The sequence below is a fragment of the Spermophilus citellus genome (assembly GCF_964194105.1).
Source record: "Spermophilus citellus genome assembly, chromosome: 9".
NCBI classification, from domain to species: Eukaryota; Metazoa; Chordata; class Mammalia; order Rodentia; family Sciuridae; genus Spermophilus; species Spermophilus citellus.
In genome coordinates this window covers 56897881-56921538 of record NC_138191.1, presented here as the reverse complement: position 1 = coordinate 56921538, position 23658 = coordinate 56897881, and positions in this window count along the sequence as shown.

Genomic DNA, 23658 nt, shown 5'->3' with positions numbered 1-23658 from the left:
ATCTGTCCAATGGTGAGACAGGTGTGTCGAAGTCACCCATGATTATTGTATTGTGGTCTATTTGATTCTTGAACTTGAGGAGAGTTTGTTTTATGAACATCGCAGCGCCATTATTTGGTGCATAAATATTGATAATTGTTATGTCTTGTTGGTGAATGGTTCCTTTTAACAGTATATAATGTCCTTCCTTATCCCTTTTGATTAACTTAGTCTTGAAGTCGATTTTATTCGATATGAGAATGGCCACCCCTGCTTGCTTACGAGGACCGTGTGCGTGGTATATTTTTTCCCAACCTTTTACCTTGAGCCTGTGTATGTCTTTTCCAATCAGATGTGTCTCCTGGAGGCAGCATATTGTTGGATTTGTTTTTCTAATCCATGTTACCAGCCTATGTCGCTTTATTGGAGAGGTTAAGCCATTAACATTTAGAGTTACTATTGATATATGGTTTGTACTTCCTTCCATGTTTGATTATTTATCTCTTTTTTTTTTTCTAATTTAGTTTGTTTCTCCATGATTAGCTTTCCCCCCATCCTCTGTCTTTACTGAGACACTTCCCACTGATGGTTTTGGTTATTGTTTTTCATTTCTTCCTCGTGTAGAATTTTGCTCAAGACACTTTGCAATGCTGGTTTTCTGGCTACAAATTCTTTTAGCTTTTGTTTATCATGAAAGATTTTTATTTCCTTGTCATATCTGAAGCTTAATTTTGCTGGATACAGAATTCTTGGTTGGCATCCATTGTCTTTCAGTGTTTGAAATACGTTGTTCCAGGATCTTCTTGCTTTCAGCGTCTGTGATGAAAAATCCGTTTTTAACCTTATTGGTTTACCCCTAAATGTAATCTGCCTCTTTTCTCTTGTAGCTTTTAATATTTTCTCTTTGTTCTGTATATTGGATATCTTCATAACAATGTGTCTTGGCGTTGGTCTACTGTGATTTTGTGTGCTCGGTGTCCTGTATGCATCTACAATTTGTATATCTGTTTCCTTTTTTATTTCTGGAAAGTTTTCTGTAATTATTTCATTCAGCAAGTTACTCATTCCCTTGGCATGAATCTCTGTGCCTTCCTCTATCCCGATGACTCGTAAGTTTGGTTTTTTTAAGTTATCCCAAATCTCTTGGATGTTTTTCTTGTGATTTTTTACCAGCCTATCTGAGTTGGCTAGACTCTTTTCAAGATGATATATTTTGTCTTCATTATCTGACGTTCTGGCTTCTACTTGCTCCACTCTGTTAGTGATACTCTCGATTGAGTTTTTAATTTGGTTTATCGTTTCCTTCATTTCTAGAATTATTGTTTGATTATTTTTTATAATCTCTATCTCCTGATAAAGATGCTTAACTTCTTCTTTTATCTGTTTATGTAATTCATTTTCAATGTGATCTTTAAGGTTCCTTTCCATCTGTCTAAGGTGTTCCTTGAGTTCTTTATATGGCCATTTTTCTGATGACTCCAGGTCCTCCTGAAATTTAGGCTGTCCTTCATTGTTTGTACTCCTTTTCTTCCTTGCTTTTTTATGCTCATGATACTTCTTGTTCTGTTTGACTGCTGAGTTACTGTTTATTCTTATAAATTTATTTGATGCTTGGGAGGAGAGGTATTAGAAGGGAAGGGAAGAAGTCACTAAAGAGAGTGAGTGTAGGCAGGTAGAATTCAAGAAAGGGGAATAAGAAAATTGAAAAGAAATGAAAAGACAAAAGAAAAAAGTGAAAAGAAAGAAAGAAAAAACGAAAAAATAAAAATTTAAAACAAAAAAAATTATAATGATAATAAACAAATGGAAATTAAAGTTTAAAAAATAATAGTAATAATAATGGAATAAAAAGAATTAAAAAAATTGAAACCATTAATAAGAAAGTTGAAGAGCAACAACAACATCAACAACAAAAAGTGAAAATAAAATTTAAAAAAATACCAATAATAATCATTAAAATAATAATAATAATAATAATAATAATAATAATATTAAATGCAGTCATAGAGCTCAATTAACTTCTCTTCCAGTAGGTGGGAACTGGGCCAGGCTTCTCTTCTTTATGGGTGGGAACCAATCACTGTTCCTCAGCTCTTCTTCCCAGACTGTGCGGGTCTCCAATCCTGAGTGCCTAGGGCCTTCTCTTGTGGTTCCTCAAGCCAGGCCCTGCTCACCTGTGAAGCTCGCCACAATACTGGCTACACGCCGGGTCTGCTGCTCCTGGGAGCCCTGTTTCCATGGATGCCTGGGCACACCCTTTCTGTTTGCCTCCCTCAGACCCTAAGTTTGTAGGGCTTGGGGCTGAGGACCCCCAGCGAATTTGTTTGCCCTCAGGTAGCAACTCCCCTGGTAGCTGGTGCAAGGGACCTCTGTTGTCAGCAGAGGGATACCCTGGGTCTGACTATCGTGCTCAGTTGGCTTTTACCTCTGTGAGTCAGGTGGGCCGACTAGTTATTTCAGCGGGATCATTAGTGCTGAGTCACGAGAAGCAGGCGAACCAGAACTAGAATGCAGCCCAATCCGGGCTCGGTGTGTTTTGAGAGGGGCAGACTGTTCGCCCGGGATCCCCTTCAGCTCAACAGTGCCTAGTGGTCCTGAGCGAACAGTATTTTGACAGTTTACTTCTCCCTATGCTCGCGCAGCTGAAGGGGTTAGAGACTTGATCTCTCCGTGTCCGCCGCCATGTTGGATCACTTAGATTTTAAATTGTCACTCATCTTATCAGCTGTTTCATTTAACTCGGCAGCTCACTCGCGCGGTGAAGAGTCTGCTCTATGGTGCTCCGCGGGAGGCGGCGGCAGCGGCGGCGCGGTGGCGGCTCAGCTGTGGCCTTCGGGACCCCCAGGGAGGGGGTGCAGGCTGGGGGAGTGGAGGCAGCGCCTTGGGGCCGCGCGGGCCGGGTACCGGACACGCGGGAGAGCGGGCGGGGTGGGGGAAAGAAATTGAGATCTAGATTTAGGGACTGAGCGTGGGAGGAGAGACAGCTGGGGAGAAGCAAAGCGGAAAGGCGGAGAGGAGAAGGAGAAGGGGCCGAGGGAGCCAGGCAGCTCGGGCTGCAGCCTTACTGCTCACGCTGAAGTCGTGATGGACTCACTATACCTTGGCTGGAGTCGTGGCGGATTCACTCCACGTAGGCCCCTTTCTTGACACGGTGCTGGGTCTTTGTCGACAGATCTCCTTTAATGATCTTTACCTCATCTTTTCAGACGCGGCGGCGCGGAGCACGGAGCAGCTTACTCACTTCCCGCCGCCATCTTCCCCTCCATTGGTATTGCTGTTTTTTGATGGAAACTGAAATGTGTGTCATTCTGGAAGTCTTCAAGTTCTCCAATGTTGTCTGTTGACATTACTATTTTAATATTCTCAATTAGAGCTCTTAAGAATGAGTTTTTAAAATGTGAACTGATTTACTTAGCTCTTATAGTTTAAAAAACAAAAGCTATTTCAATAATATCTATCATATGTTGTCATGGCTTTATATTATATAACTCTCCCTATAATACCTCCCCTACTTCCACATGAGAATATTGTCATGCGGAAAAAGATATAATCCTCAAATGTGACTGCCCTTCAAACAGTGACTTTCCTTCCTTTACACAATTATAATGCAATAATTTATTTATTTATTTTGACTGGGGTTTGGGCTCAGGGGCGCTTTACCACTGAGCTAATCCCCAGCCCTTTTTATTTTTTATTTTGAGACAGGATATCGCTAATTTGCTGAGAGTCTTACTAAGTTGCCTAGGCTGGCCTCAAACTTGTGATCCTGCCTCAGTCTCCTGAGTTGCTGGGATCATAGGCATATGCACAACTATGCCCTGCTACAGTAAATGTTGTTGCTGTTGTTTTTAAATTTAATTTTTTTATTTGAAAAATATTTAGTTCATGTATTAGGAAAAATAAGATATAATAATATTTTCCATCTCTGATATGTTGTTGTTTTTTAATACAAATATGTATGTACAATTTGCTATCCTTATGACTTCTTTACTTTCTCATGTATTATAACATATTTTTTTTAGGAATTAAGTTTAAACTTATTGAAGTAAGAAGGAAGTTCTGAATATTAGAAATCGAGGGCCTTAGTATTTAAATGGAGGGGTTCCTCCTTAATCTTCCTTTAAAGAACCCCTCTGAGTAGGAGCCTGACTCAGGAATAGGAATAGAAAACCCTGTCCCAAACCCCTCTCCTACATGGTGCAGGTCCTCCCAGCTCATTATTCCAACTGTGCTGCCATAGTCCAAGCCTCTCAGCCTCACCAGTTCTGCCAACCTTTTCTGATGCTGATACAGGGACTACCATGGGACCTCTTCACTGAGAGGTAGCTAAGACTCAAAGTGGCGACCTTTGTCCAAGAGAGAACAGGAACCTCTGGATCAATGCTTCCCTCTTTCTTTCCTTGAGTGGAGAGTTTTGAGGCTTATTTCATAATGATCATTGAAAGATTTTTAAAAGTTAGTGGACACTGTGGGAGTACCAACTCAAACGGATAATGCTTTCTTGGATTGGTTTTCTCTCCTTCCCTTTTCACTCTCATTCCATATTCACAAATATTGCATTCCTACATCAACTACCCCCACACAGCCCTTGTCTCAGATTCTACTCAGACAACAATCTTCTACCTTCACTTCCCTTTAGCCCTATTATAGAGTGGTTATTTATTTGGTGGTAATGATAATATCGCAGGCCTTACTAAATCTCTTTTTTCTGTCAAAGTAATTCCAACTATTTTTTTTTCTTCCAATCAATTCACCGGTCTTAGCAAGTCTTCCAATAAATCACCATTCACAATCATTGCTCATTTATTTTGCATTTCTCTGTGCTGTTCTTCAAACTGAAGAGCCCCCCACAGATGGAATCAGTAACACAAAAGAGGTCTGAGTAATGCCTGGCATAGTGTTTTTGCCTTTGCAGGGACATTATGCATGGAAATCCACATATATCTTAACTATCAGGACACAAGTAATTAGAGTTGATAGGCTGTGTAGAGACAGCACAGGGAGCAGCAGGCCTTCAGGGACCACACAGTAGGGCTCCCCTTTGCTAACCCTAATCAGCTACTCTCCTCTTGATAGCTCCACTTGGGGTCTATCTGCTTATGCAACTAACCTGTCTTCTTTCTTCCCTCTTTTTTTCTTCCTCCCTCCCTTCTTTCTCTCTTTCTCCTTTCTTCCTACTTACACTCCCTTCTTTCTTTCCTCTCTACTGTTAAATTTCCTTTACTAAGAAAATTTGCAGCACAGCTTTTAAGTAACATTGTCAGATTGTGTTTTCAAGACGTCTATGTAAACTCCTTATAATAAGACTTTAAATGCAACGATAAGAGATGGTTATAAGCAGCATTGGGGGGGGAAAAAAACCCTCCACTACAGAGCAGAGTTTGGTAAAAAGTTTAACTCACTGTAATAAGATAGTTCACACCTTTTAAAAAATTATTCACTTTTTTGTATTTTTAAATTGACACATAAGAATCATACCTATTTATGGGGCATGGTGTGATCATTTGATACATGTATACAATGAAGAATAATCAAATTAGGGTAATTAGCATGTCCATCTCTTTAAACATTTATCGTTTCTCTGTATCAGAGCCTTCAAATTCTTCTCGTTTTGTTCTTTATTAAATATATAATAAATTGTTGTGAACTGTAGTTACTCTACGGTGTTGTAGAATGCTAGAACTTGTTTCTTCTACGCAACTGTTCTTTCCCTCCATGTCTCCTCTGTTTTATTTATAGCATCTGCTTGCTCATATTTTCTATTTTATGACAATAACTTGGGTTTGTGCTGAGTCCTCAAGGCCTCCACTCGGACTCCTTCCTTTTTGCCCCAACAGTTACTATATCACAGCTGCTGCCCATGCAGCCTTTGGCTTCCACTTCTGCCAGGCTCACAATCTTAGTTCACTATTTCCCAATTAGATTCCAAAGAGAGCTTGGGCGGGGCGGAGGAGGAAGGAGGAAGGGAGAGGCAGGTAAAGGGGATGCGTTTCTATGGGTCATTTCATCTTTTGTGCCAAGTCATGTTATAGGCTGCCCATCAGCCCAAAAATGAGCTCCCCAATAAAACTCAAGCTGTTTTATTTATAATCCTGATTTTGACCCCCAAAGGATTTATAAAATATAAAAAATTATTTGGGGCATACCATAGCATTTTTTATTATGAAAAATTTTTTGGATTATCATTTTAACCATTTTTATTTTATTGTTTTTTGTTTTGGTACCAGGAATTGAACCCAGGGGTGCTTAACCACTGAGTCACATCCCCAGCCCTTTTTATTTATTTTTTTAATTTAAGACATGATCTCACTAGATTGCTTAAGGGCCTAGCTAAGTTGCTGAGGCTGTCTTTGAACTTGCAATCCTCTTGCCTTAGCACCACCCCCGCCCCACCTCCCTACAGCTGCTGAGATTAAAGGCACCACCACATCCAGTGGATTTTAATCATTTTTAAAAGTACAGCTTAGTGACTATAAGTTCAGTCCCAGTGTAGTGCTGTCTTGATCAGTATCCATCTTTAAGATTCTTTCATCATCCCAATCTGAAATATTGTATTTGCTAATAAAAAACTCCCTATGACTCCCATCTGGTAGTGTTTTGCCTGGTTTTTCTGAGTTTACCATATTCTGCAGATAGCATTAGTCAGATATCAACCTTCTTCTGATACAGTTGCTGAGTGTTCTCAGTTGAGCAGCTAGATCATGGGAATTCAGTGAAACCACACCAGCTTTGTTGGATTGGGATGTGGGTTTCTCATTAGGTAGGTATATATTTCTTTCATGCAAAAATACCCAAGTTGAAGAATCATGGGTTGAGAAAGAAAAGGGCAATAAACAAGCATTATGATGTATATTTTTCCAAATAAAGATACTGAAGTCCAAAAAATGTCAATAATTTGTGACTTGTCATACTAGAAGAAGGGTCACGTCCAAATGAGGGTGTTGTCTTCATTTCAGGCAGTCCCTGTCTTTTGGTTCCATGCCATTCATTCACAAGACCATGTTTTTTTTCTTTTTTTATTGGTTGTTCAAAACATTACATAGTTCTTGATATATCATATTTCATACTTTGATTCAAGTGGGTTATGAACTCCCATTTTTACCCCATATACAGATTGCAGAGTCACATCAGTTACACTTCCATTGATTTACATATTGACATACTAGTGTCTGTTGTATTCTGCTGCCTTTCCTATCCTCTACTATCCCCCCTCCCCTCCCCTCCCCTCCCCTCTTCTCTCTCTACCCCCTCTACTGTAATTCATTTCTCCCCCTTGTATTTTTTTCCCTTTCCCCTCACTTCCTCTTGTATATAATTTTGTATAACCCCGAGGGTCTCCTTTTGAAGTCTTGGATGGCTATGCTAAGATCTGAGGTACTTGAGATAATAAAAGAAGTTTTGCTTTCAGGGAGCTTGTCTTGGAGCTTCAGAGAGCTGTCATTAGAGAGTACTAGTGGCTCTAAGCAACTTATCAATTTTTCTTGACTTCTACTCAGACCTCTGCAGAAAGCATAACACTGGGAGGTAAAGAAGTGAAAAGATGGAGGTGTTTAGCTCTTGTGGGTCAACAATGCATGAAATGTGAAGTGAGGAAACAGGGGCAACCTGTAATCCACACCACTTAAAGGGAAATGATGTTTCTTTAAATAGGGCTTCGAGGACATTTAAAATGTCATTTGATTAAATAGTTAAATGTATTGATGAGTTTTAGGGGAAGGTGTGTGTTCACCTTCAATACTCTTTTGGTTGGCCATGCCCAGTGGCTGATTTTTAAGGAAATACAGTCCTGACCAGTTGGTTCCCTGCCAAGCACACTGTGTGGAAGAGCTTGGGAAATTGCCTTTTTATCTTTTAAGCAGATGTTTTGCTTGGAATATGATCTCCATTGAAGAAAATGGCTGGCCCTACAGGCCCTTACACAATTCTTTCTCGCAAAGCAAGTTTTGACCCCAATTTCTGATAGCTTGGTTCTTGTAGTCCACAGTCTATTTAAATTTTTTGTGTCCCTTAATGCTCAGAGATAGAGCCACAGCTTCTGTGAAGAGCTCCTATCCCAGTCTAACCTGTGGGGGATCTCATCTAGTTTCCTATAGCTCTCACTTAAAGACATAGGGATAGCAGAGAACAATGGTTAAGACTTCAGGCTCCCTTACATGGATTCAAATTCAACTTGCTGGGTCAATTCATTAATCTATCTCAGCCTTAGATTCTTCATCTGACAATGGGGATAATAGTAACCTCACAGATTAATTTTTGTAGAAGTGCTTGGAAAAAACCAAATAACCATCAAAGATAAATGGATAAGCAAAATTGCATGTATAGATGGCATTTTGTTTATTCATTCATCCATTGATGAATTCCTCTTTCTTTTTTTTCTTTTCTTCTTCTTCTTTTTCATTTGTGGCACTGGAGATCAAACTGAGGGCTTCATTCATGCTAGACAACTGCTCTACTACTGAGCTATATCCCGAATCCTTAAAAAGGAATTCTGGACACATAGATAAACCTTGAAGGCATTGTGTTAAATGAAATAAGCCAGACACAAAAAGATACATAATATATGATTCTACTTATGTATCTAGAATAGTCAAATGCATAGAGACAGAAAGTAGAACAGAAGCTAGCAGAGGTGAAGGGAAGGGGGAAACTGGAAATTATTGTTTCATGGGTATAGAGATTCAGACCAGGATAAAAAAGAAATCTAGAGCTGGATGGTAGTCATGGTTGCACAACAATGTGAATGTAGCACTGCTAAATTCTACCCTTAAAAATGGTAAGTTTTATGCTATGCATTTTTTATCACAATAAGAAAAATGTTTATTATAAAGTGCTTGGAACAAGGTTTGATACACAGTAAATTACCCGTACGTGTTATTTGTTGTATCTCTTGCTTTATCGCCTAATATTGATCTTTAATTCTTGCATTAAAAATATTTTTTGTAGATGTAGATAGACAGAATTCCTTTATTTTATTTTATGTGGTGTTAAGGATTGAACCCAGCACATGCTAGGCAAGTGCTCTGCCACTGAGGTACAGCCCCATCCGCTAGCTCTTGCATTTTTATTCAGCATTTTATTTGATGTCATCTCTCCAACTTCAAGGCAAGGATCATATCATAATTTGACTTGTCCTTCTCTGACCTGCCAATGTACCTTGCATTAAGTTGGACCCTGTAAATCATTGACTCATTAGTGCAGTTACCAAATAACCTGTTTAGTAACAACATGACTTGGCTTTTACTGCAATGAAGTAGATCTGTTTTCTCTGAAAAAAGGCTGTTATGGTGATTAAGGATTTAGAGTCAAACAGACCTGGGTTTGAATTTCAGTTGCCATTTATTAGCTGTGTGCCTTCAGGGAAGTCACTCAGTCTGTCCCAGCTTCTATTTACCTGTAATTAGGATTAAATAAATACCTAATTTTTGCACAGTTATTATAATGATTAAAGTGAAATAATGCATGTTGATGGACCTTTATTTAATTAATTAATTTATTTTTATGTGGTGCTGAGAATCGAACCCAGAGCCTCACACATGCTAGGCAAGCACTCTGCCACTGAGCCACAACCCTAGCCCAATAATGCATGTTGAGAACATGGTCCATCCTGGGGACTCCCTAAATGGTAGTAATGTAAAAATTTTTTTTTATCCTAAGCAACATTGCCCCCTTGGCTTCATCACTATGATAGCCAGTTTCTAAAACTGGGATTTTGCTTAAAGCAGATATCAATCCCAGCATTACAGCAGATGTTTCTGCAGCAAAAGACAACATCTTGAGATCATAACTAACTGCTCAGGAGGTTCAGGAGACTTACTGTGTTTCCCAGGCCCCGCAGTCCCAGATACACCAGGAAAATTCTTAAAGCCCTGGCGGATGATTTCCGAAGTCAGAGGGGTTCCCAAATGATGCACATGACCACTAATAGATGTGAGTGGCTGCTCAGATCCCTCAGGAGAAGCAGTGCTCAGCAAAGTTAGACCCAAAAGCCTGAGTCTCTCTCCAAAGACCCCAGGAGAAGGACAGAAGAGCTGAGAAACTACTGGCCCAATCAGCTGCAAAAGTCAGGGAACCCATGAAGAGCAGATACACTGCTCAGAGGCTGGACTTTTAAAAAATTGATTAAGAAGATTCCAACATGGCGGCGGGCGCAGAGAGATCAAGTCCCTGACCTCTTTAGCTGTGCAGGCATAGGGAGTCGTAAACAACCTAAATCTGTTTGCTCAGGATCACTAGGCAATGCTGAGCTGACGTGGATCTGGGGTGAACAGTCTGGGCCTCTCAGAACACACACTGAGCCCGGATCGGCTGAATTCAAGCTCCCGTTTGCCTGCTTCCCTCAGACAAACAGCTGTGACTCAGCACTAATCCATCCGGCTGAAACAACTGGTCAGCCCTTCTCATCCTACGGAGGTAAATGCCTACCGAGCCTTCATAGGTAGTGGCCACAGGTTTGAAACGGGGCTTGGGAGAGACAGTAAGGACCCACCCGTTGCATTGGTCGCCCGGCAAAGGGAAACGAACTGTCGCCATTTGCAAGAGACACCACTATGGCAGAGAACTGACGTCATCAGACTGCTGCGGAGGAGATAACTTCATTGAAACCTGCAGCTACAGGTGTGTGATCCCTTAGCCTTCCCTCTCCACACATCGGGGAAACCTTAAGGGCCCCTCCCAGCTCTCCCTTAAGGGCCCCTCCCAGCTCTCCCGTGAGTGTTACAGCCAGCCCGAGGGAATCAGAGGTGGCGCGGGACCCGCGGCGCGGATCTACCACTCCCACCAGGGCTGACTGCTGAGGTCTCTTGCACCACCTACGGGGAAGTGGATACCGGAGGGCAAGTAAAATCCGCTGAGGATTCTCAGCCCCAAGCTCTACAAACTTAGGGTTTGAGGGAATGGCAAACTGGAAGAGTGTGCCCAGTCGTTCATGAAAACAGGGCTCCCGGGAGCAGCAGACCTGGCGTGTAGCCAGTATTGTGGTGAGAGGGGCCTGGCTAGAGAAAAAGTGGGAAGTGACTAGACACAAGAGGAGGCCCTAGACACTCAGGATTGGAGACTCGCCCAGTCTGGGAGGAGCTGCTGCACAGTGATTGGTTCCCGCGTATTGACAGGAGAAACTTGACCTGGTGGGCACAGCGCCACCTACTGGAAGAGAAGTTAATCAAACTCTAAGACTGTATTTATTAGTTTTTTTTCTTTTCTCTTTTTTTTTTTGATTGATCTGGGTTTTTCTTTCATTTTCATTTTTCTTTCTTGTTGTTTTAAAATTTTTTTTACACTTTTTAAAAAATTTTTTTTCTTCTAATTTTAATTTTAATTTTTTTATTATTTTTTTAAATTTTTTTTTCTTTTTTTATTTCCTTTTTTTTCTTCTTTTGTCCTTTCATTTCTTTTCAATTATCTTATCCCTCCTTCCTTGAATTCTACCTGCTTAATCTCATTCTCTTTAGTGACTTCTTCCCTTCCCTTCTAATACCTTTCCTCCCAAGCATCAAATAAATTTATAGGAGTAAACAGTAACTCAGCAGTCAAACAGAACAAGAAGTAACATGAGCAGCTTCAAAAAGCAAGGAAGTAAAGGAGTACAAACAATGCAGGACAGCCTAAATATTCAGGAGGACCTAGAGTCATCAGAAAAATGGTCATATAAAGAACTCAAGGAACACCTTAGACAGATGGAATGGAACCTTAAAGAGGATACAAGACAGCAAATTCAAGCAGCAAAAGAACACATTGAGAATGAATTACATAAACAGATAAAAGAAGAAGTGAAGCATCTTTATCAGGAGATAGAGATTATAAAAAATAATGAAACAATAATTCTAGAAATGAAGGAAACGATAAACCAAATTAAAAACTCAATTGAGAGTATCACCAACAGAGTGGAGCAAGTAGAAGCCAGAACGTCAGATAATGAAGACAAAATATATCATCTTGAAAAGAGTCTAGCCAACTCAGAAAGGCTGGTAAAAAAATCACGAGAAAAACATCCAAGATTTATGGGATAACATAAAAAAACCAAACTTATGAGTCATCGGGATAGAAGGTACAGAGATTCAAACGAAGGGAATGAGTAACCTGCTGAATGAAATAATTACAGAAAACTTTCCAGAAATAAAAAAGGAAACAGATATACAAATTGAAGATGCATACAGGACACCGAGCACACAAAATCACAGTAGACCAAAGCCAAGACACATTGTTATGAAGATATCCAATATACAGAACAAAGAGAAAATATTAAAAGCTACAAGAGAAAGGAGACAGATTACATTCAGGGGTAAACCAATAAGGTTAACAATGGATTTTTCATCACAGACACTGAAAGCAAGAAGGTCATGGAACAATGTATTTCAAACACTGAAAGACAATAGATGCCAACCAAGAATTGTGTATCCAGCAAAATTAAGCTTCAGGTATGACAACAAAATAAAAAATCTTTCATGATAAACAAAAGTTAAAAGAATTTGCAGCCAGAAAACCAGCATTGCAAAGCATTTTGAGCAAAACACTACACGAGGAAGAAATGAAAAACAATAACCAAAACCATCAGTGGGAAGTGCCTCGGTAAAGACAGAGGGCGAGGGGAAAGATAATCATGGAGAAACAAACTAAAGTTTTTTAAAAAAGGATAAATAATCAAACATGGATGGAAGTACAAACCATATTTCAATAGTAACTCTGAATGTTAATGGCTTAAACTCTCCAATAAAGCAACATAGGCTGGTATCATGGATTTAAAAAACAAATCCAACAATATGCTGCCTCCAGGAGACACATCTGATTGGAAAAGACATACACAGGCTGAAGGTGAAAGGATGGGAAAAAATATACCACCCACACAGTCCTCGTAAGCAAGCAGGGGTGGCCATCCTCATATCGAATAAAATCGACTTCAAGTCTAATTTAATCAAAAGGGATAAAGAAGGACATTATATACTGTTAAAAGGAACCATTCACCAACAAGACATAACAATTATCAATATTTATGCACCAAATAATGGCGCTGCAACGTTCATAAAACAAACTCTCCTACAGATTGTGGGGACACCGATAGCACAAGAGTTAATAACAAGAATCAACAAATGGGACTTTCTTAAACTGAAAAGTTTTTTCTCAGCAAGAGAAACAATAAGAGAGGTAAATAGGGAGCCTACATCCTGGGAACAAATTTTTACTCCTCACACTTCAGATAGAGCCCTAATATCCAGAGTATACAAAGAACTCAAAAAATTAGACAATAAGAAAACAAACAACCCAATCAACAAATGGGCCAAGGACATGAACAAACACTTCACAGAGGAGGACATACAATCAATCAACAAGTACATGAAAAAATGCTCACCATCTCTAGCAGTCAAGGAAATGCAAATCAAAACCACCCTAAGATACCACCTCACCCCAGTAAGATTGGCAGCCATGATGAAGTCAAACAACAACAAGTGCTGGCGAGGATGTGGGGAAAAGAGTACTCTTGTAAACTGCTGGTGGGACTGCAAACGGGTGCGGCCAATTTGGAAAGCAGTATAGAGATTCCTGGGAAAGCTGGGAATGGAACCACCATTTGACCCAGCTATTGCCCTACTCGGACTGTTTCCTGAAGACCTTAAAAAAGCACACTACAGGGATACTGCCACATCGATGTTCATAGCAGCACAATTCACAATTGCTAGACTGTGGAATCAACCCAGAGGTCCTTCAATAGATGAATGGATAAAGAAAAATGTGGCATTTATACACCATGGAGTATTACGCAGCACTAAAAAATGACAAAATCACGGAATTTGCAGGGAAATGGATGGCACTAGAGCAGATTATGCTTAGTGAAGCTAGCCAATCCCTAAAAAACAAATACCAAATGTCTTCTTTGATATAATGAGAGCAACTAAGAACAAAACAGGGAGGATGAGCAGGAAGAAAAGATTAGCATTAAACAGAGACATGAGGCGGGAGGGAAAGGGAGAAAAAAAAGGGAAATCACATGGAAATGGAGGGAGACCCTCATAGTTATACAAAATAACATATAAGAGTTTACGAGGGGAAGGGGATAACAAACATGGAGGGAAATGAATTACAGTAGATGGGGTAGAGAGAAGATGGGAGGGGAGGGGAGGGGGGATAGTAGAGGATAGGAAAGGTAGCAGAATACAACAGTCACTAATATGGCAGTATGTAAAAATGTGATGTGTAACCGATGTGATTCTGCAATCTGTATTTGGGGTAAAAATGGGAGTTCATAACCCAATTGATTCTAATCTATGAAATATGATTTGTCATGAGCTTTGTAATGTTGTGAACATCCAATAAAAAAATAAAATAAAATAAAAATTAAAAAAAGTAAAAACAAGAAAAGTAAAAACTTTAAAAAAAAATAAAATAAAATCAGAGCGGAAATTAATGAAATTTAAACAAAAGAAACTATTGAAAAAATTAACAAAACTAAAAGTTGGTTCTTTGAAAAAATAAATAAGATCGACAGAACTTTAGCCATGCTAACAAAGAGAAGAAGAGAGAGAATCAAATTACTAACATACGGGATGAAAAATGCAATATCACAACAGATGCTACAGAAATACAGAAGACAATTAGAAATTATTTTGAAAACCTATATTCCAATAAAATAGAAGATAGTGAAGACATCGATAAATTTCTTAAGTCATATGATTTGCCCAGACTGAGTCAGGAGGATACACACAATTTGAACAGACCAATATCAATGGATGAAATTGAAGAAGCAATCAAAAGACTTCCAACCAAGAAAAGCCCAGGACCGGATGGGTATACAGCGGAGTTTTACAAAACCTTTAAAGAAGAATTAATACCAATACTTTTCAAGTTATTTCAGGAAATAGAAAAAGAGGGAGCTCTTCCAAATTCATTCTATGAGGCCAACATCACCCTGATTCCGAAACCAGACAAAGACACCTCAAAGAAAGAAAACTACAGACCAATATCTCTGATGAACCTAGATGCAAAAATCCTCAATAAAATTCTGGCGAATCGGATACAAAGGCACATCAAAAAAATTGTGCACCATGATCAAGTAGGATTCATCCCTGGGATGCAAGGATGGTTCAATATACGGAAATCAATAAATGTTATTCACCACATCAATAGACTTAAAGATAAGAACCATATGATCATCTCGATAGACGCAGAGAAAGCATTCGAGAAAGTATAGCATCCCTTTATGTTCAAAACACTAGAAAAACTAGGGATAACAGGAACTTACCTTGACATTGTAAAAGCTATCTATGCTAAGCCTCAAGCTAGCATCATTCTGAATGGACAAAAGTTAAAGGCATTCCCTCTAAAATTTGGAACAAGACAGGGATGCCCTCTATCACCACTTCTATTCAATATAGTTCTCGAAACACTGGCCAGAGCAATTAGACAGACAAAAGAAATTAAAGGCATAAAAATAGGAAAAGAAGAACTTAAATTATCACTATTTGCAGATGACATGATTCTATACCTAGAAGACCCAAAAGGGTCTACAAAGAAACTACTAGAACTAATAAATGAATTCAGCAAAGTGGCAGGATATAAAATCAACACGCATAAATCAAAGGCATTTCTGTATATCAGTGACAAAACTTCTGAAACGGAAATAAGGAAAAACACTCCATTCACAATATCCTCAAAAAAAATAAAATACTTGGGAATCAACCTAACAAAAGAGGTGAAAGACCTATACAATGAAGACTACAGAACCCTAAAGAGAGAAGTAGAAGAAGATCTTAGAAGATGGAAAAATATACCCTGTTCATGTATAGGCAGAACTAACATTATCAAAATGGCGATATTACCAAAAGTTCTCTATAGGTTTAATGCTATGCCAATCAAAATCCCAATGGCATTTCTTGTAGAAATAGATAAAGCAATCTTGAAATTCATATGGAAAAATAAAAGACCCAGAATAGCAAAAGCAATTCTAAACAGGAAGTGTGAATCAGGCAGTATAGCGATACCAGATTTCAAACTATATTACAGAGCAATAGTGACAAAAACAGCATGGTACTGGTACCAAAACAGGCGGGTGGACCAATGGTATAGAATAGAGGACACAGAGACTAATCCACAAAGTTACAACTATCTTACATTTGATAAAGGGGCTAAAAGCATGCAATGGAGGAAGGATAGCATCTTCAACAAATGGTGTTGGGAAAACTGGAAATCCATATGCAACAAAATGAAACTGAATCCCTTTCTCTCGCCATGCACAAAAGTTAACTCAAAATGGATCAAGGAGCTTGATATCAAATCAGAGACTCTCAGTCTGATAGAAGAAAAAGTTGGCTATGATCTACATATTGTGGGGTCGGGCTCCAAATTCCTTAATAGGACACCCATAGCACAAGAGTTAATAACAAGAATCAACAAATGGGACTTACTTAAACTAAAAAGTTTTTTCTCAGCAAGAGAAACAATAAGAGAGGTAAATAGGGAGCCTACATCCTGGGAACAAATTTTTACTCCTCACACTTCAGATAAAGCCCTAATATCCAGAGTATACAAAGAACTCAAAAAATTAGACAATAAGATGACAAATAACCCAATCAACAAATGGGCCAAGGACCTGAACAGACACTTCTCAGAGGAGGATATACAATCAATCAACAAGTACATGAAAAAATGCTCTCCATCTCTAGCAGTCAGAGAAATGCAAATCAAAACCACCCTAAGATACCATCTCACTCCAGTAAGATTGGCAGCCACTATGAAGTCAAACAACAACAAGTGCTGGCGAGGATGTGGAGAAAAGGGTATACTTGTACATTGCTGGTGGGACTGCAAATTGGTGCGGCCAATTTGGAAAGCAGTTTGGAGATTCCTGGGAAAGCTGGGAATGGAACCACCATTTGACCCTGCTATTGCCCTTCTTGGACTATTCCCTGAAGACCTTAAAAGAGCATGCTACAGGGATACTGCCACATCGACGTTCATAGCAGCACAATTCACAATAGCTAGATCGTGGAACCAACCCAGATGCCCTTCAATAGATGAATGGATAAAAAAAATGTGGTATCTATACACAATGGAGTACTATGCAGCAATAAAAAATGACAAAATCATAGAATTTGCAGGGAAATGGATGGCACTAGAGCAGATTATGCTTAGTGAAGCTAGCCAATCCCTAAAAAACAAATACCAAATGTCTTCTTTGATATAATGAGAGCAACTATGAACAGAGCAGGGAGGAAGAGCAGGAAGAAAAGATTAACATTAAACAGAGACATGAGATGGGAGGGAAAGGGAGAGAAAAAGGAAATTGCATGGAAATGAAGGGAGACCCTCATTGCTATACAAAATTACATATAAGAGGTTGTGAGGGGAATGGGAAAATAAACAAGGAGAGAAATGAATTACAGTAGATGGGGTAGAGAGAGAAGATGGGAGGGGAGGGGAGGGGGGACAGTAGGGGATAGGAAAGGTAGCAGAATACAACAATTACTAATAGGGCATTATGTAAAATTGTGGATGTGTAACCGACGTGATTCTGCAATCTGCATTTGGGGTAAAATTGGGGGTTCATAACCCACTTCAATCTAATGTATGAAATATGATATGTCAAGAGCTTTGTAATGTTGTGAACAACCAATAAAAAAAATAAAAAAAATAAATAATTGTTTAAAAAATTGATATTCACTGTGGATAACTTTGGTGGCAGCTAGGAACAGGAAGCAGAGTGCTAGCTGCAAAGATGAACATGAGACTTGAGTTTTCATGTAGCAGGAATTAGATCTAGGCAGATTAAATCTTGTATCTCTTCCCCAAAAATCCAAAGGCTAAATATTCTCTCTGATATGTGGATGCTAACACACAATGAGGAGGGGGAGGGAAGAATAGAAGTTCAGTGGATAGACAAAGGGGAATGAAGGGAAGGGAAGAGGGATAGGAATAGGAAAGACAATAGAATAAATCAGACATAGCTTTCCTATGTTCATCTGTGAATACACGAGCAGTGAAACTCCATATTATGTACAACCACAAGAATGGGACCCTAATTGGAATAAGTTATACTCCATGTATGTTTAACATGTCAAAATACACTCCACTGTTATGTATATCTAAAAAGAACTTTTTTTTTTCTGTACTATATCCCCAGCCCAAGAACAAATTTTTAAAAAGGAAAAAAAAATCTTGCTATCTCTGAAACATCTCACTAGGGCATTCTCTTAACCCAGAGAAAAGGCAATTGGTCATATTTAGAAGTGAATGTTAGAGAACACAAGGGATCCTTTTGACATTAGCATTCCAGGAAGTGTAGAAGGGGCTTTGAGCAAATAACATAGTCACACAGTGGAATAAGACCTTTAATTTTTTATTTCAAACCACCTTAGGTGACTCCAAATATAAAGGAGAGAGAGAGAGAGAGAGAGAGAGAGAGAGAGAGAGAGAGAGAGAGAGAGAGAGAGAGAGAGAGAGAACACAAGCTAAGAGGGAAGGAGAACTAACATGCCCAGAGAACAGCTGTGGAACAGAGAAGAAAGATGGATGGGAACTGTGAACAGGCTGCTCCACAAAGCCCTTATCACGCAGTGGGCAGCCACAATCACCACTCCTCTGCCATTTGTTATTTCTGTGGGTGTCATGCACCTGAAGGCATGGAAGTATTCTGTAATACTAACCAGTGCCTCAAGCATGAGTGCTTTCTATTTTCCTGACCATGAAATATGTGTGTGACTAATCTTTCAAGGAATTTCATACTTCAAAGCCCCTATGTCTAACATATGAATCTGCTGTTAATCATTACCTAGAACCTGAGATTTGTTATCCTAATTTAACTTCAGGAGATGCTTATATATGTCACTAAGGACTTGCCTGGGGCTCTTATATATGGTGGGTACAGAGATACGGTATAGAGCAGGATATCGAATCAAATGTAAAATGTGATCTTAACCGTGAAAAAAGAAGGAAAAATAGACTGGAAGGATATTCACTGAAATGCTTTGAGAGATTATGTTCTTTTCTTCTTCATATTCAATATATATCTAAAGTTTCCAAATTTTTAGAAGTTAACAGATTACTTTTATAATCTCTTTCTCTCTCAGTGTACTTTGCATACGATTTTTAAAGAAATCAAGAAATTCCCCAGGGTTGCAGGAGCTGTTTCTCCCTTCTAAGCAAAACCAGCAACTGAATATACCTCTCTCTCGGTTAGTGGTGAGTAGAAGGTCTGTGGGCTTGGCAATGGCCATCTATAACTTAAATGGTGTGGTCTTGAATGCCATGGTCAGCAACAGGCTCTTTAAAAGAAACATGTGATATCAACATAGATTGTTCTAAATTATTTAAATTCATAAGGGGAACAATAAGTTTAGAGTTTCATAAATTCATTGTTACCCATTTAAAAGCAAACATTAAATTACTGACAACTTAGGTTTTATTCTTGTCTATTTACATTATTACTTCCAGGGAAAGTATCAATTTAATTCAGCACATATTCACTAAGTACTATTTATAAGGTAGTTTGAAAAAATGCAAAGCAGAAGTAGACGGGGAAATACAAGTACATATGCAATAATATCACAGTTTATTATATACGATTTATTCAGTGAAAGGTAGTTGAAATGTTATAGGATGTTCATAGTCATTTTTTATACTTTCAGAATCCTTTGGATTAATATGAGGATTATAAATAAAAACAATTTGGGTTTTCTGAGTAGTAAATTTAATATTTGTTGACAAAAGGAATCCACTGAATCAGTTAAGATTGTCAATGAGCAATATTTATTTTAATTTATTTAATTTTCAGAGTTATGTCTCAGAGAGACTAAATGATTACTTGGGCTGCTATCAGAAGTTTTCCTCCCTCCCTCCCTCCCTCCCTCCTTTCCTTCCTTCCTTCCTTCCTTCCTTCCTTCCTTCCTTCCTTCCTTCCTTCCTTCCTTCCTTCTTCACCTTTGCACCAGGGATTGAACCCAGGGGCCTTAACCACGGAGCCACATCCCGAGCCCTTTTTAATTTTGAGACACGGCTCACTAAGTTACTGGGGCTGGCTTTGAACTTGCGATCCTCCTGCTTCAGCTTCCCAAGTGCTGGAAGAAGTTTAGCTCTTTGCTTTGCTTTTTCTTTTCAGTAGATGTGTTCAGGTAGAGTGTTTACCTTTGGTTCTGTATGTAAGCTTTCCATGTAACACTTATCCTACTGAGATATGCTTAAATCTCCACTATGCGATTTGAGAACAGTTTGATGCCCTCCCCAGTGCTCTGTCCAGTGACAGGGTAGACAGATGGGGAGTGTATTCTGACTGTCTTACTTGACACACTGTCATCTTGGGGAAATCACTTCACTTTTATGAACTTCTGTTGAACAACAGGCTTCAGCAGCTTGACGTAACTCATCTATTACTCACTTTAACTTTTGTGGTGATCAGAAGCAGTGGTAGTGGCTTCATTGGAACATTTTTTTTAAAGCACTAACAGTTGGCTGCTCCTATTTCTAGTTCTTAGATCCCTTTGTCCTATCCTATGCTACATCAGGTGGCTCAGAACTTTATTGTCCCATCTCCCTTTCTTGGTCCTCCATCTTTCCTTCTTACCCCTTCCCTTCTTGATAGCCCAAAGAACTCCAACCCTTCTGTTATGAAGAAAATTTCATTTTCACAAACGCAGTTTGGGTTTACCTTCATAAAATCAAACCTATTATGATACTTAACAAAAGAAAATATTCAAAAGCAGGATCAGGCATTCATAAAGCATGTTTGTGGAAGAAAATATAGCAACCTTTATTCCACGTGGGTTAACTTCATGAAGTGGACATTATTGTGATTATGTAATATTCTTTTTTTTATAGATAAACTATGATTATGTGAGGGTATCTGCAAAATAATTTGTAAACTATTTGTTCCAGATACCTTCTAAACTTTTCTAAGAATGTTTTTCATTTTAAAATAATTGTACTTACTATGGATAGATCCCTGATTAATTAAGCAAATGTTAGCATTTATCTTCTATAAAATTTTCCCCAGTTTTTTGAGAAAAGAATTGTGGAATGACTTTACCTCTTACATCTGACTATTCTTTTGAACGTGCTGTTTATATGCTGAATCATAATTTGATTTCAGGTATTACTCAATTTACATTTTCTCGTGCGATGACCTAGGTTTTTTTAAATTAACCTATTTTCACAGTTGTAATCCCATCTTCCGTGTGACTTACACACAAATACAATATATACTATACTTATATAATATATAATATACAATAATAAAAATATTATATATATGTATATATGTGTGTGTGTGTGTGTGTGTGTGTGTATATATATATATATATATATATATATATATATATATATATATATTTATATTGCACCTTTGGTCATGTCCTCTAGTGCCTCCTACACATGGCTGCCTTAGGAACATGTTTTCACAGATTCAGTGATATGCTTATCTTGTTTGCAATCCTCAGGTGGCTTCTATTGCACATGGAATAAAGTTCAAACCTGGCCATGCATTCTCAGCTCCTTAAATCTTTAGCCAACAATATTCCTAGGCTCATTTCCAACTAACTGATTTAATAAATATTCATTAAGTATTCTGTGTGCCAGGAGTCATGCTACACCTGGAGGATACAGTGACGAGCAATTGCAGAACACGTTGTGGTCCTCCTTGGTCTGCTGGGCTCATCGAGCTTGGTCTGGAACATGCTTTCTTGCCTTCTGAAGTCTGAGGCCCCAAACCACTCATCACTCCCCAGATATGCTTTATACTTTCCTCTCTCTAGTTTTAACCTCTACCTGGAGTGTTTTTCCTTTTCTTTTCTTCCCTCTCTTCCTCTTCCTCCTCCTTATTTTTCTTCTCCTTCCTTCCTATCTCTCTCTCTCTCTCTCTCTCTCTCTCTCTCTCTGAGATCTGACTTTACTTTCATTTCTTTCACTTTAAACCAGTTATGACATTTCTGGGGGTGGGGCAGGTAGTGCTCAGGTTCATCAGGGCTAAGGAGGCACAGGTGGGCAGTCGCCCCTGGAGCAGCTGGAGGAGGCTGGACTACCCTGCCTGTGGTCAGATGCTCCCAGAGTGCAAAGATGTGTATGCAGTGTTCATTGCAGCTTCCAGCTTGCGTATCTCACTCCCTCAGGCCATCACCCACAGCAGCAAGTAATTTGGGGACTAGCTGGATGCTTTGGAGTTACCCTTTGCAAAGTTGATAGCTGCTTTCTTCTGTTGTTCAGCTTTTCCATTCCAAATTTGGCTTCTGATTCCCGTGTCTTCCATTGCTTCTATGAATGCCTTCCTAAGGTCAAAAGTATCAAAGACACATCATCCAGACGAGTCCCAAAGTTGCTCCTGGCTCTGTAAAGTCATTGCTCACCTACATGGAGATCAGCTCTCTTGGGGTGATTAGCTGTCCAGTATCAAGGGTGAGCCACTGATGACTTGAAGATGTCTGTGGTGACAGATGACAGAATATACTCATCATAGTCCTCTTGGGTGCTGGTAAATATAGGAGGAAGCTGGCTAGCAATGACCAGGAGGGGGACACACAATATGATGCTGACAATCTGTAAATCTCTGTTACCAGTGATAACTGACATGTTGTAGTCCTGGATGGTGTATTCTGTACCCAAAGGATGACAGAGTGAGTCCCCCACCCCCGTTGTTCACAATGTTCTGTACTGCATGGAGTTGATCAAAGATGAGAGTTCTGTGCCTAGTATCCACATTATGTAAGGCAGAGTTCACCACACCTCGCAGGTTGGCTAAGGTCAGGAGGAATTTGCCCATAGAACAAACACTTTGGCAGTCAGCCATGGTCTCCTCTGCTGGAGCCGCCCATACCAGCTTCCAATCTGACTTCCACAGGAATTCTCCATGGGAATGGTTTTGTTTTGTTTTGTTTTGTTTTGTTTTCCCTCCATAGTCCCTTAGAATCCTTCAAAAGGCCAGGCCTAAATCTTGCTTCCTTCAAGAGGCTTCCCAGATTTCCCTAGTAGGATTAATCTATTTATACTCCAGAGGTCCTCTGTACTTCTGGTATAATTTATCCTGGTACAGAGGAAAGACCATGAACCTCAAAGTTAAAAAGCTACAAGTTCAAAGCCTATTTCTGCCACTTCCTGACTATATAAATTAGAAAAAAATCACATAGTTCTTAAAATCTGGTTTATCTATCTCTCATGGCTATTACATAGATTAAGGCAAATGCATATGGAAAGAATACAATGGCACACAAATCTTTTATATATTCATAGAAATGGCTGATGATTCTTGTTCTGTATGTAGACTGTTAAAGGGAAATTATATATAATAGAGCACCACGGCAATGCCACTTTAATTTTTTTTAGTTCTATATTCTTGTCATACATTTAATCCCTACTCTGTCCCACTGTTGTATATACTCACATTTAATCATCCCTAGTCCTCTGAAGTATGCATTATCCTCTGTGTTTGATAACTGTTTACTGTCAATCGACATTTAGTTCTACCCTCTTCTGTGTTTTACCTTGTATTAAAGGGATCAGAAGTTTCTGTCTGCCAACAAGATACTTTCAAAATATTTAAAAGAGGGAGGGGATACTGACAACATTCTTCCAGGAGGCATGATTTTGATGGATGTGAAATTTTGCAAGTCAGGCCATATTTTGTGCTCTGCAGGTAATGCTCAGTCTTAATGATCAGAGAAGCTTTGATCTATCTATAAGGGTCTCTGACATTTTCTGATATTTGAATTGTGG